Below are 12,410 nucleotides of genomic sequence, written 5' to 3'. Positions count from 1 at the left end.
ACAACGTATAAAAACAATGAATGGTCAATGTTACAGGCAACAAACAATTATTAGATCTAAAAAAGGATGTAAAACACAAAATACACAAAAATACAAAGAAATTATAGTAATAGTATCTAGTAATAGGTTTTTCAGAAGGAGAAGAGTAGACCAGACTCATGGTTGTATGTCCAAGTCCCTCAGCCAGCCAGAAGCATCTCCCTCCAGGAGGTGCAGCTCCTGCATTGTGCCAGGGAATCTCCTCGTAGGGCAGTCCATTGCGATATGATGTAGAGTTTGTGGATTCCCACAGTCGCAGTTGGGTGAGTCAGTCTGTCCCCATTTGTGCTTCCAATAATTACATCTACCATAGCCTGTTCGGATACGATTTAAAGTTGTCCAAGATTTTCTGGGAAGACCGAAGCCCTCGGCCCATACGGTTGGGTCCGAGACTAAGTTAAGGTGATCAGGGTTAGACATATCCCATTCCCGACGCCAGGCTTCGTCGATATTATAATTGTCCTCGATCAGCTGTTGACCTAATCTCCATGATGGCTTACGAGACTTGAGCCTGTGGCTGGGATTCTTGCAGTCTTCGTGTAAGGGTAGGTCACGGTTGTTAGCGCACTTTTGCCATTCCCTTTTCAGTGCAGATCTTCGCCTTAAATGAGGTGGGGCTATGTTAGCCAGTACCGGGAGCCATTGGTGGGGCGTCGGTTTAATAGTGCCTGAGATGAGCCTCATGGTGTCGTTTAGCTGGGTGTCCACCGTTGCTGTATGAGTGCTGTTTAGCCGGACCGGAGCGCAGTATTCAGCCACCGAATATACTAGTGCAAGAGCAGATGTTCTGAGAACTGTGGCGCTTGCTCCACAGCTACTTCCAGTGAGTTTGTGTAGGACATTATTTCTGGTTTTGATTTTTGCTGCGCATTTGTATAAGTGCTCCTTGTACGTCAGAGATCGGTCCAATGTAATTCCCAGATACTTTGGGAGGGGATTGTAGTTAAGCAGCTGGCCTCTGAACTCTACGTGGGGTGCATAGTTTGCCTGTCTGTTGTTGAGGTGGAAACAGGAGACTTGGGTTTTAGAAGTATTATGTCTGAGCCTCCATGTTTCGAAATATTCATCCATTTTGATAAGGTCTTCCTCAATGATTCTTTCGGAATTGTGGAAGTCTTGATGTTGATATGTGAGAGCAATATCGTCTGCATAGATAAACTTCTTAGAAGATGTCTCTGGTAGGTCTGGTAGGTCTGATGTATATATATTAAAAAGTAATGGAGCTAGCACGGATCCTTGGGGCAGGCCATCATTTAACCTATATTTCTTGCTTATCTCTCCATCTAGGTGTACTTCAAAAAATCTATTTGAAAGCATATTGTTGATTAGGGTAGCCGTTTTCTTGCAAGGAATAATGCGTTGGAGTTTAAGAATCATTGCCTCCTCCACACTGTGTCATATGCTGACGATAGATCTATGAACACGGCGACTGTCTTTTTCTTCCTTTGAAATCCACTCTCAGTATGTGTGGTAAGAGATAATACTTGATCGCAGCAGCTCCGACCGGGTCTAAATCCGGCTTGTTCAATAGGAATGAAATTCTCAGCAATGGGTTTTATTCTGTTGAGAATAAGTCTATCCAATAGTTTGTAGCATACACTTAGAAGAGCTATAGGTCTATAGTCCTCTGGGATCTTTCCATATTTGCCAGGCTTAAGAATGGCGACGATCTTGGTTTGTTTAAATAGTGGTGGTAGTGTTTCCGATCGTTGGATGTCATTGTAAAACTGAGTTAGGCACAGTAGAGCTCGAGGTCCTAGGTGCCGTAAGAACTCGGGGTAGACCTCATCTAAACCAGCCGCTTTACCCATTTTCATTTCTTTCAGCACGAATGATGCCAGAAGTTAACAATTACTTGTCCTGTACATCTGTTTCGTTGGCTGAGAAAAGGCATTTGACAGAGCTGAGGCAGCATTCTCCTGAAGACCTTGAAAGATGTTGGTGTAAGATACAAGGACCCAAGACTTGTGAAGATGCTATAACCGAAACGAAAAGTGGTCTTAATGGTTGACGGTGTGGTTGCTGAAGAGATAAGTATTTGAGGAGGCGTTAGACAATGGTATTGTATTTATACTGAGACAGTCATAACTGATGCAGTACAAAAAAAGTAAAAGGGATGGTCGTAGGAGGAAGAAGGATAAATACTGGGTGGGGCAAATCAAAGTGACCCAGACGAGTGGACATGATTAGACGAGAATGTATACTTATAAACACACCCCGTGAGGTGCACACCACGTCTATGCCCGCCACGTAATGCTCACCGGTTCAGAGAGTAGTGCGGGTAATTAGTGTTGTTTGCTATTTTGTCAGTAACTGGCATTTTGAGCCCGTAGCTGTGCATAAAATATTGGTTGACTCTTGCATATAAGATAACAGCAAACAGCCACTTTTTACAATGCTATTTATTTATTTAACATACGTGAACAACATCTCAAAATCCACATTTGGCATGCATACAACTACTAACAATCGTAGAATGAAGGGCACTGAAGACCACGTGAAAGTACTGCACCAAGCTGAGAAAGATGCTTTATGAATTTGCTTGAGGAGATTGAAACATATGTACATAAAAACAAATCACCACAAATTCTCCTCAATGAACAAACCGATTTAGCCAATGTGACCTTTCTTCAAAATTTCATCCACTTGTTAACCAATTAAAAGTAAAAAAAAATTAATGAAATGTACACTGTTGTACTATTTATACAGGGTGATTTTTTCCCACCGTGTACAAACTCCAGGGATTGATCGATGAGAAGATACGGAACAAAAAAGGTCTAGCGATCTTACGTCACGAAACGCATGGTTTCCATGCCAGAGGCCATTCATTCAATCATACTTCGTTATATAGACTGCTGTCTAATACGCACTGTATCACGCAGCCACAGTTACAGTATGCATGGTTTCCTCCTAGAGGTTGGTACTGTTCCTCGTACGTTATGCCCTAGCACCCTCTCCTGCCACAGTAATTGGTAATTTTGTGTGCGATTCATTTCACTTGCTGATTAATCTTGTAGTATATGTGATACAGCGTTGTACACAATGGTTCCGTATTCGAATCGAGAGCTTGCCGACTTGGTGTTTAATAACGGAAAGGCAAATGGCAACGAGCGGCGGGCAGCAATTTTGTATCAGGGACCTCTCCCTACTGACGACAACCATAGCATTCAATGCTTGTTACAGTATTTCACCATTTGTCTGAGACAGGGTCGTTTCAGGAAGCAGAAAATCTTGAAGGACGCACCAGAAATGTTCGGACACCGTATTTGGAGGAAAATGTGATTGACACTGTGGAAGGCGACCGTCATGTCAGTACCAGGCAGTTGGCCCCCCAGTAGAGGGTAAGCCACAAGACCATGTGGAACATTCTCCATGATAATTGTCACTAACCTTACCACTTAGAGCATGTGCAGTGCTTACGAGCGACATACTTTCCACGTCAGGAGCAGTTTTGTCACTGGTTTCTTCAGCAGGCAACCACGATTGCTGGATTTGCGCCATCCATCCTACTCAAAGGTATGAGTGATATCTTCAACTTTCGTAACAGTCATCTGTCGGAAAGTACACAGAACCCTCATGGTATGGTGAGAGCGAATCATCAGCATCGGTGCAGCCGAAATATGTGGGCCGGGATAGTTGGTGACCGTATTTTGGGACCAGTCTTCCTTCCACATCTCCCAAAGGGCCGGAACTATCGGCGTTTCTTGGAAGTGACTTTGCCTCCCCTGCTGGAAGAAGTGTCACTGATGATTCGAAGTTTTATGTGGCTGCTACTTGACGGTGCTGCAGCCCACTTCGCCGTTAATGTCCGGATGCATGTCAGTCGTCCGGTCGGATGCGGGGATCTGGCTGCATGGCCTGCTCGTTCACCGGATCTCAACCCGTGCGATTTCTGGTTACGGGGCCATTTCAAAAGTATCGTGTATGCAGAGCCCATTCCAGCTGTGGAGACAATAGAGCAGCGTATTCGCGCTGCCTTTGACACTGTTTGGGTGCTGCCTGGCCGATGTGAACGTGTGAGACAGAACATGATACGGCGCGTACACGCATGTGTTGAGGCGCATGGAAATCATTTTCAACACACACTGTAATTGTGACTGCATGGTAAGCGCATATTAGACTGAGAGATCTGTAACAATGTACGGTTGAATAAATGGTTTCAAGGATGGAAACCATGCATTTACAGATATAAGTCCATTAGAGTTTTATGTTCTGCATCCTCTCATCGTTCAATCTGTAGAGTTTGTACACAGTGGAAAAATCGCCCTGTATATGCACATCCATCACAAACCATTTACTGTGCTTACAATGCATGCCATAATATTTAGATAGTATGTCCATAGTTGTAATGTTTATTTATGTACATCTGGCCCTTATCATTTACTTTGGTTGCAATATATACCATAATATTTACGTATGTAAGTAGGCTGTTTAGGTTCTTATACGGGTAACGCCACCGCCACCTAGCGCTCTGTATGAAAATCACTGGCTGTGCTGTGTACAGTCTGTGGCTGGTTTGCATTGTTGTCTGCCATTGTAGTGTTGGGCTGTTGGCTGTTAACAGCGCGTAGCGTTGCGCAGTTGGGGGTGAGCCGCCAGCAGTGGTGGATGTGGGGAAGTGAGATGGCGGATTTTTGAGAATGGATAATCTGGAGGTGTGTCCATCAGAAACAGTACATTTGTAAAAATGGATGTCATGAACTGCTATTTATATTATGACTGTTAAGGTAAATACATTGTTTGTTCTCTATTGAAATCTTTCATTTGCTAACTATGCCTATCAGTAGTTAGTGCCTTCCGTAGTTTGAATCTTTTATTTAGCTGGCAGTAGTGGCGCTCGCTGTATTGCAGTAGTTCGAGTAACGAAGAGTTTTGTGAGGTACATGATTTGTGAAAGGTGTAGGTTAATGTTAGTCAGGGCCGTTCTATTGTAGGGATTATTGAAAGTCAGATTGTGTTGCGCTAAAAAATATTGTGTGTCAGTTTAGTGTTGATCAGAATAGGTAAAGAGCGAAATGTCTGAGTAAGTTCAGTTTTGCTCAGCTGTTTGAAAATCAAATAATGTAAGAGGTTTATCAGCACAGTAATTAATTAATTTTTCTAAGGGGACGTTTCATATGTGGACCCTTAGCCGAGGAAACCTCACTGGAATCCTCTGTTTTTTTCTTGTAGTTTGTGCAATTAGTGCAGCCTTTGTTTATTCCTAGCGCGTAATTGTAGAGAAAATTTCCTTTGTAGTTGTAGTTTTTCAGTCTTGTACAGTAAAACAGTTGTGGCATGCATGTAGATTTGCACCAAGTATTTCGCAGCTGCGCTTGCAACTAACGAGATATCATTTTCAATGCTATGTTAATGTGTTTTCTTATTTTGCTCTTCAAACTGTGATTTTCTGTGTTGTCGTGTGAAATATTGTGACAATAATGGCGTGTGAAAAAAGTAATACTAGGCTGCAAAGTAAACTGAGAAATGACAGTGAAGACGAAAGCAGTGTGTTATCAACTAATGTTCAAAGTAGTAATTTGGTATTTGTGCATAGGGAAATGGAGCGGGCTGCAAATAATGGTGTAGGCAGTGAAACAATTAGTGAATAGGGAAGCATTATCGATCGATCGGTCGGCAATAGCTTGCCTCAGGAATCCGAAATGACAGGACACAATCTTGCAAATACTGTAGATTCAGGTTTTGCGACGTCGCCGTTTTCTCAAATAAGTTAAGACACATTTTCTGCTTTTCAAAATGCAAATATTACCGGTTCAAATGCATTGCGGAATAGCACTGAGAAACATGTTTCAGACACCAGTGCATTGTTATTACAATTAACGCAACAAATGGGACAAAAGCTTCAAAAGTTAGACACAATGGAACAAAATCTTCAAAGGTTAGACACAATGGAACAAAATCTTCAAAAGTTAGACACAATGGATCAACACCAGAGACAAACACAGCAACAGTTAGACACAATGGAACAAAATCAGAGACAAACACAACAAAAGCTTCAAAAGTTAGACACAATGGAACAAAATCAGAAACAAACACAGCAAAAGCTTCAAAAGTTAGACACCGCACTTGAACAAACATGTGAAGATTTAAGTACTGAGTTACATAACATTGAATCGAAATATCAAAAAGTCTTAATGACGTAAAAACACAAATTTGAGAGCATTTTCAACCAATTTTTTCGCGGCATGTAAATGCATTACAGAATCACGAAGCAGCCATAAAAGAACTGCAAACCATTGTTCATGAAAATCATGAGATCTTGTGGGCTAAAATTGACTCAGTTGCATCTACCGATTCGGTTACGCTACTTGCAAAAACTCAGGAAAACTTAAAGGACACAGTAGATACGATTTCAACACAAATGGACACTCTGAAACTTGGTTCAGAAAAACACACTGAGGAAATAAGTACACTATCGGAGAAAGTAGCCGAACTTTCGGATCAGTTCACTAACTTATCTGCAAAGGTAGATGATGATCTGAATGACACAAGACCTGTAGCCATCACTGACACAGAAGAGTATGAACAAATTAAGAAATTCAAACAAAATCAGAATCAAATTAATACGCAACACAAAAGAGAAATCCGGGAAGTACAAGATCAGTTGGCACAAGTAATACAAAAATTACATATTTCAGAGGACACTTGCGCTCCAACATGGGAAGAAGTGCTTAGAAATACGGAAAAGCCACAAAATAATAACACAGGGCATTTCGGAAATTATGAAAGAAATTGGCAAGGTGCACAGAATTTTGAGATGGAACCGCTGACACGACGTAACAATGACCGATATGCTACTCGCCGACACGATGATTTTGACAATAAGCTGTTCATTACTATACGTAAATTCAAAACATTTAAGAATTCTGGCAACGACATTCATCCACAAACGTGGCTTCATCAATTCTCTCATTGTTTTCCTCCCAACTGGTCATTAGAGCACAGATTAGAATTTATGTGTGGCTATTTAGAGATGAACCAACTGTAAGAATGCGATCGGTCATTCACGATTGCCACAGTGAAGGAGAATTTTATCATGCCTTCCTCTCAGCATATTGGTCTCAAGCTACACAAGACCGAGTAAAACATAGCATCATAATGATGAAACATTTCGAACAATCTGAATTTTCCAGTCTTGTGAAATATTTTGAAGACATGTTGCACAAGAGTCAGTACCTGTCAAACCCATACAGCCCCTCAGAACTCATCCGCATCTGCTTAATCAAATTGGCTGAACATTTACGACACATTATTTTGGCAGGACGTTGCAAAGACGACATGGAAGCTTTTCAGGGACTCTTACAAGATTTAGAAATTGACACTGGCAACCGCGGAACACGAAAACAGGAGCGCAACAATTGCAGGTCACGTCCGTCACAATTCCGCGATGAAAGAAATAATAACTGGACACGACAAGGCTATTCTTACAACGTAAATTGTGACCAAAACAGACACCACCCGTATGACAGCCGTTGGCAGAGTAGTAATAATTACAGGGAAAGATCACCTCTCCGTGGTAATGACTATCACAGAGACAATCAGAGAAACAGACAATATGGGAACCAAAATAATTATTATCAAGGGAGACAGAATAACTTTAGACGCAACGGTCCAGCGCGCAGTTAGGATTCAGGGAGAAATTCTCCACCACGTGACCGACAAGAAAGAAACTATGGAATCTACCGAAATGACGACAGACGATATAATCGTAACGACAGACCTGAATTTCACTAGAACTGGCAGGATTGAAACAGGGCAAGGCCCTCTTGGTGAATTTGTAGAAGTTAGGTCTCCTAATCCCAATAACGATGCACGCCAACAAAGAGATAGACAATGACTCGCACCGCAGGCAGCCATGTGTGCCGGCTGGCTTAGAGAAAAACAACGTAGACGATAACCTTGAAAAAAAAATTTTAGCATTCCTTACCGATGTATACAACATGATAATTGCTTTGAAGTTGAAACTCTGAGTACTAGGAAGAGTAAAGGATTGCACCTCATTTCACATGTAAAACCGTTTATTGAGAGATAATGTTTTTTAACTTAAGTCTTTGCTGTGAAATTTTTCACTTTATATTACTAGTATGCTTTGTCAGACAGAATCTGTTAACATGCAACAATGTTTGAAGTTAAATATCCAGTCAACAACCAAGAGAACTTATTTAAACACAAATTACGAATGCATTGTTATAGTGAACAGAGGACACAGTGTTATTGTGTGTGTACATTCTTGCTTGTTCATTGCACCATTACATAACGACTATAAGGCTTACATACTTAGAACATATACTGCTAATGAGATTTTAATGCAACATTTTGGTTTAATTAAAAATACATTCTGGGTTTAAAGTACTTTCTGTGAGATACCAGATGACACAGTGGTTAGTTTATTTGACAACTACACGATTTTATCACGATGCTACTAATGAGTGACAATTTACATTGTTGCTTTTGTGGTGTATCTGTTTTATATCTGCACAGTTTTTCTGAATTATTCTGGAAAGTAAAACATGTTTTAGTAGTAACTTTTGTGGTATAGCTACAATGAGATCCGTACCAGATTGGTTTGACGGAGGAGATGGAGAAGAGCCAAAGAAGAGCGGCGCGTTTCGTCACAGGTTTTTTTGGTAACCGTGATAGCGTTACGGAGATGTTTAATAAACTCAAGTGGCAGACTCTGCAAGAGAGGCGCTCTGCATCGCGTTGTAGCTTGCTCGCCAGGTTTCGAGAGGGTGCGTTTCTGGATGAGGTATCGAATATATTGCTTCCCCCTACTTCTACCTCCCGAGGAGATCATGAATGTAAAATTAGAAAGATTAGAGCACGCACGGAGGCTTTCAGACAGTCGTTCTTCCCGCGAACCATACGCGACTGGAACAGGAAAGGGAGGTAATGACAGTGGCACGTAAAGTGCCCTCCGCCACACACCGTTGGGTGGCTTGCGGAATATAAATGTGGATGTAGATGTAGAGACAGCCTTTTCCATAGCACAACAATACGTTACAGCACAGTACTTTCTTCATCATGGCAATAAGCGTAATAACTAAGATATCTATACGCAAAGCATTTCACTTTTGTTTATCATGAGGTAAGTACACTGACTTCTGCAGAACTTAGCTTTCGGAGGACGATAACTACGACACTTCCACAGAGATTATCTTACAACAAGACGCACAGTTCAGCGCTACAGTACACGTATTTGAGTGATTAATTTTATGCTTAAAACATTTATTTTTAAATATTATTGAATTACAAAGAAAGTTTTCCATGATACATTTCATTCAATTGCTGTAATCTGTAACACCTGAGGGTATAATTACATTAATCCTCAGGGGGTACACGCCTACTTTGTGTACCATGTGTTTGGCAAGCACAAGGAGCCCTAGCTAATATGGTATTGGCTTATACAACTTTACACATCGGTACCATATTTCTCTAACACGCAAATTACACAGCTATCTGATCATTTAACTGAGAGATAAACTTTTTTTTTTACTACATCAGTGACACATGTTTACTCAATTACACAGTTGGATAACTTCACACTTATGAAATTGTATTTTGTCTGTACTTTGTGAACTGTTCATATTTTTTCGGAACCATTGTGATACTATGAAAGCTTTGAATGACGTATTTGGTAAGGGATCATGATTTTTGAAGTACGTTTGAGATAGATGACTTTATTGAAGGTCTTGAAATTATTGAAAGAACCTGCGATGATTCTGAGATGTGATTGATCTTTTATGATGTTATTATTACGATGACGATGTGTATTATGCTTTTGAGGTATGTTTATGATCAATAAGCTGAGAATTGTACTTTAAGAGTTATGAAATGCGTGCAAATGTGTGAATGTATCACAATTCAGGGGAAAATTTTTTGCACACTGTTATATTCATAGGATTTTGTTTCTACACATTTGAAACGCAAATTCTCGACCTGTGAAATTTTTTATATGAGACTGTCACTGTAGTGCAAACTGGTGTCGTAAATATTTCGGTAAGGAAGGTAGGTCACTGTAAGCACCCAGCTGCGCGACAGTCGCCCAGAAAAAAGCCATTAGTGTGTGCCTTTCAGAGACACAGGTGGAGAAAAAAAAAGAGGCCATTATCCTCGTTATTGACATTCCTTTGTAGAAAGCATCGCAAATACGACACGCTCAAACTTGAAAACATATGATTACACTGTGGAGCTCTTAATTTATGATATTTACTTAAATGCCTAATGAAATGATGAGAAACATTTTTACAGCTATTGTCTTTCTAGTTGAGAGATTGCTCAATTTGTTTAATATCTAGTTTCTAGCTCTACTGCAGCATTGGTTAAAACAGAATTTAGTAGAGGTACTAATATAAATATTTTATGCCTACAGATCCATTAAATAATAATTTTACGATCCACATTCTTCAAAAAAAAAAAAAAAAAAAAAAAAAAAAAAAAAAAAAAAAAAAGGAGCACTTGGAAAGAAAAGAACAATAAGAAGGGACTAGTAACAGTAACTGCATACATAATTTTCTTTTCAAGTACTTGGTAATTTCTTTTTTAGAATAAGTTGTGATGCACCACTTTAATTACATAGACATTAAGATGTGAATAGACATTTCCCTTATCTGCATTGTTGTCTTTAGTGTAATATTTTTTCTGCTTGAGCTTTGCCATGTTTAGGTATAAGTTATAGCATTTTCTGCTGCTGTTTGCCATGTATAGTGCTACTGAGTGTCACTTTGTATTACTCTGTTAAGCCAGTTTTACTACTGATTTATTTTTCTTGTTGCTGCACATTGGCTCATATTAGTCATAATGTTGCATTTGCTCTGCTAATTTAGATTTGCTGCTGATTGCTTTGACAATTTCCATTTTTTTCCATTGCTGTTTGTATTAATTGTTTTGTGCTGCTGCATTGCCTCGTCCCTTAGTTTAGCATCTAAGCTCAGTAGATTTAAGTTGGCTTAAGAGGGGGTAGGCTATATAAGAGAATGACTTGTGATGAATTGGAAGAAATGCATTGACAGGGTATATAAAAAAAAGAAAAAGGTGAAATAAGAGAAAAGATCTATGGAATGAAGTTTTGAATTGAACTGCAGTACCAAATATTACACTGAAAACGAACCCTGTCCTTTCTTTTTGTATTGTTCCGCTGTATGTTTATGTACCCTTGTGTATTTGTGTTCTTCCTGTCTTTATGTGTTTATCTGATAAGAGATATGTTGTAGAATTTTTCTAATAATGTGTTATTTACTTTGTAAAGATGTTTAGACATTATTTATTCTGTTCTGTTTTAATGCTCATGTGTGAAATTAATGTTTCGAAAACTATTCTCATTATTTTATATATTTACTTATGTCGTAATTCCTGTAACACTGATGTATATGTCTATTTCTATTCTTTTGTAAAGCCTGTTTTACTACGAGTGTTATCTGTACTATTATGTTCTTTAATGGTGCATTTTGTACCTCCTTAATGGTATTCTTATGTTGCAAATTTATAATTGTAATTGACACCAGTTCATCAAATTAAGTAACTTGTAAGCATTCATTTCACTGCACACATTTCTCTTGGTCATAGTATATGCACAATATGTGAAAAAAGAGGACTGTTAGCGCTCCCATGTGTATTGATAATTCAGCAAGGGACTGGTTAACAGCACTGCTGGTTCTAATGACAATTCCAAAAACTTTGTGAGTGCACAAGTGTTGGTTTATGGACTTGCTATATTCTCCCCAAGACTCTTCGATGGTGATTGTGCACCTGCACAGTCGCAACGGATGGCTGCTAGCCGTCTCTACAAGGACTACAGGGGGTCTACACTTTTGATGACTCACCAATACCATTATTTCTACAAGGACTGCAGGGGGTCTGCACTTCTGGTGGCTCGCCTATTGGACCAGGATTGCAGTGGGTCTGCTCTGTGATGACCTACCAACCAATATTCTTCAAAACTTCGACTGACTCTGCTGTGGGTTTGCTCTGTTGCGGCCCATTACCCGTCTGCATGTCAAGAGTCAGCACTGTCTTTCCGTTGGAAAGACAACACTGCTTCTTCAAGACTGCATGGAAATCCACTACTTCTGTGTGCATTTTCTTTTACTGCTCAGACTTTCAGAAAAACGCTGCAATTTTACTGTGATGAACGATCAGGACTGTCTTTATGGACTGTGAGAAAATTTTAGCTTTTGACCAACATTGTATCGATAAGTGTCTGCATTTGATTTCTTTGTTATTGTAATCATGAAAAATTTTTTCAAATTTGTATTGGCCACTGTCCAAAACAGTTTGTAAAATTTTTTGTGGGGAGCATGGGGGCTATGTAAGTAGGCTGTTTAGGTTCTTATATTGGTAACGCCACCGCCACCTAGCGCTCTGTATCAAAA

Source organism: Schistocerca americana, chromosome 1, assembly GCF_021461395.2.
Source record: "Schistocerca americana isolate TAMUIC-IGC-003095 chromosome 1, iqSchAmer2.1, whole genome shotgun sequence".
Classification (NCBI taxonomy): domain Eukaryota; kingdom Metazoa; phylum Arthropoda; class Insecta; order Orthoptera; family Acrididae; genus Schistocerca; species Schistocerca americana.
This window is presented reverse-complemented; position numbering follows the sequence as displayed.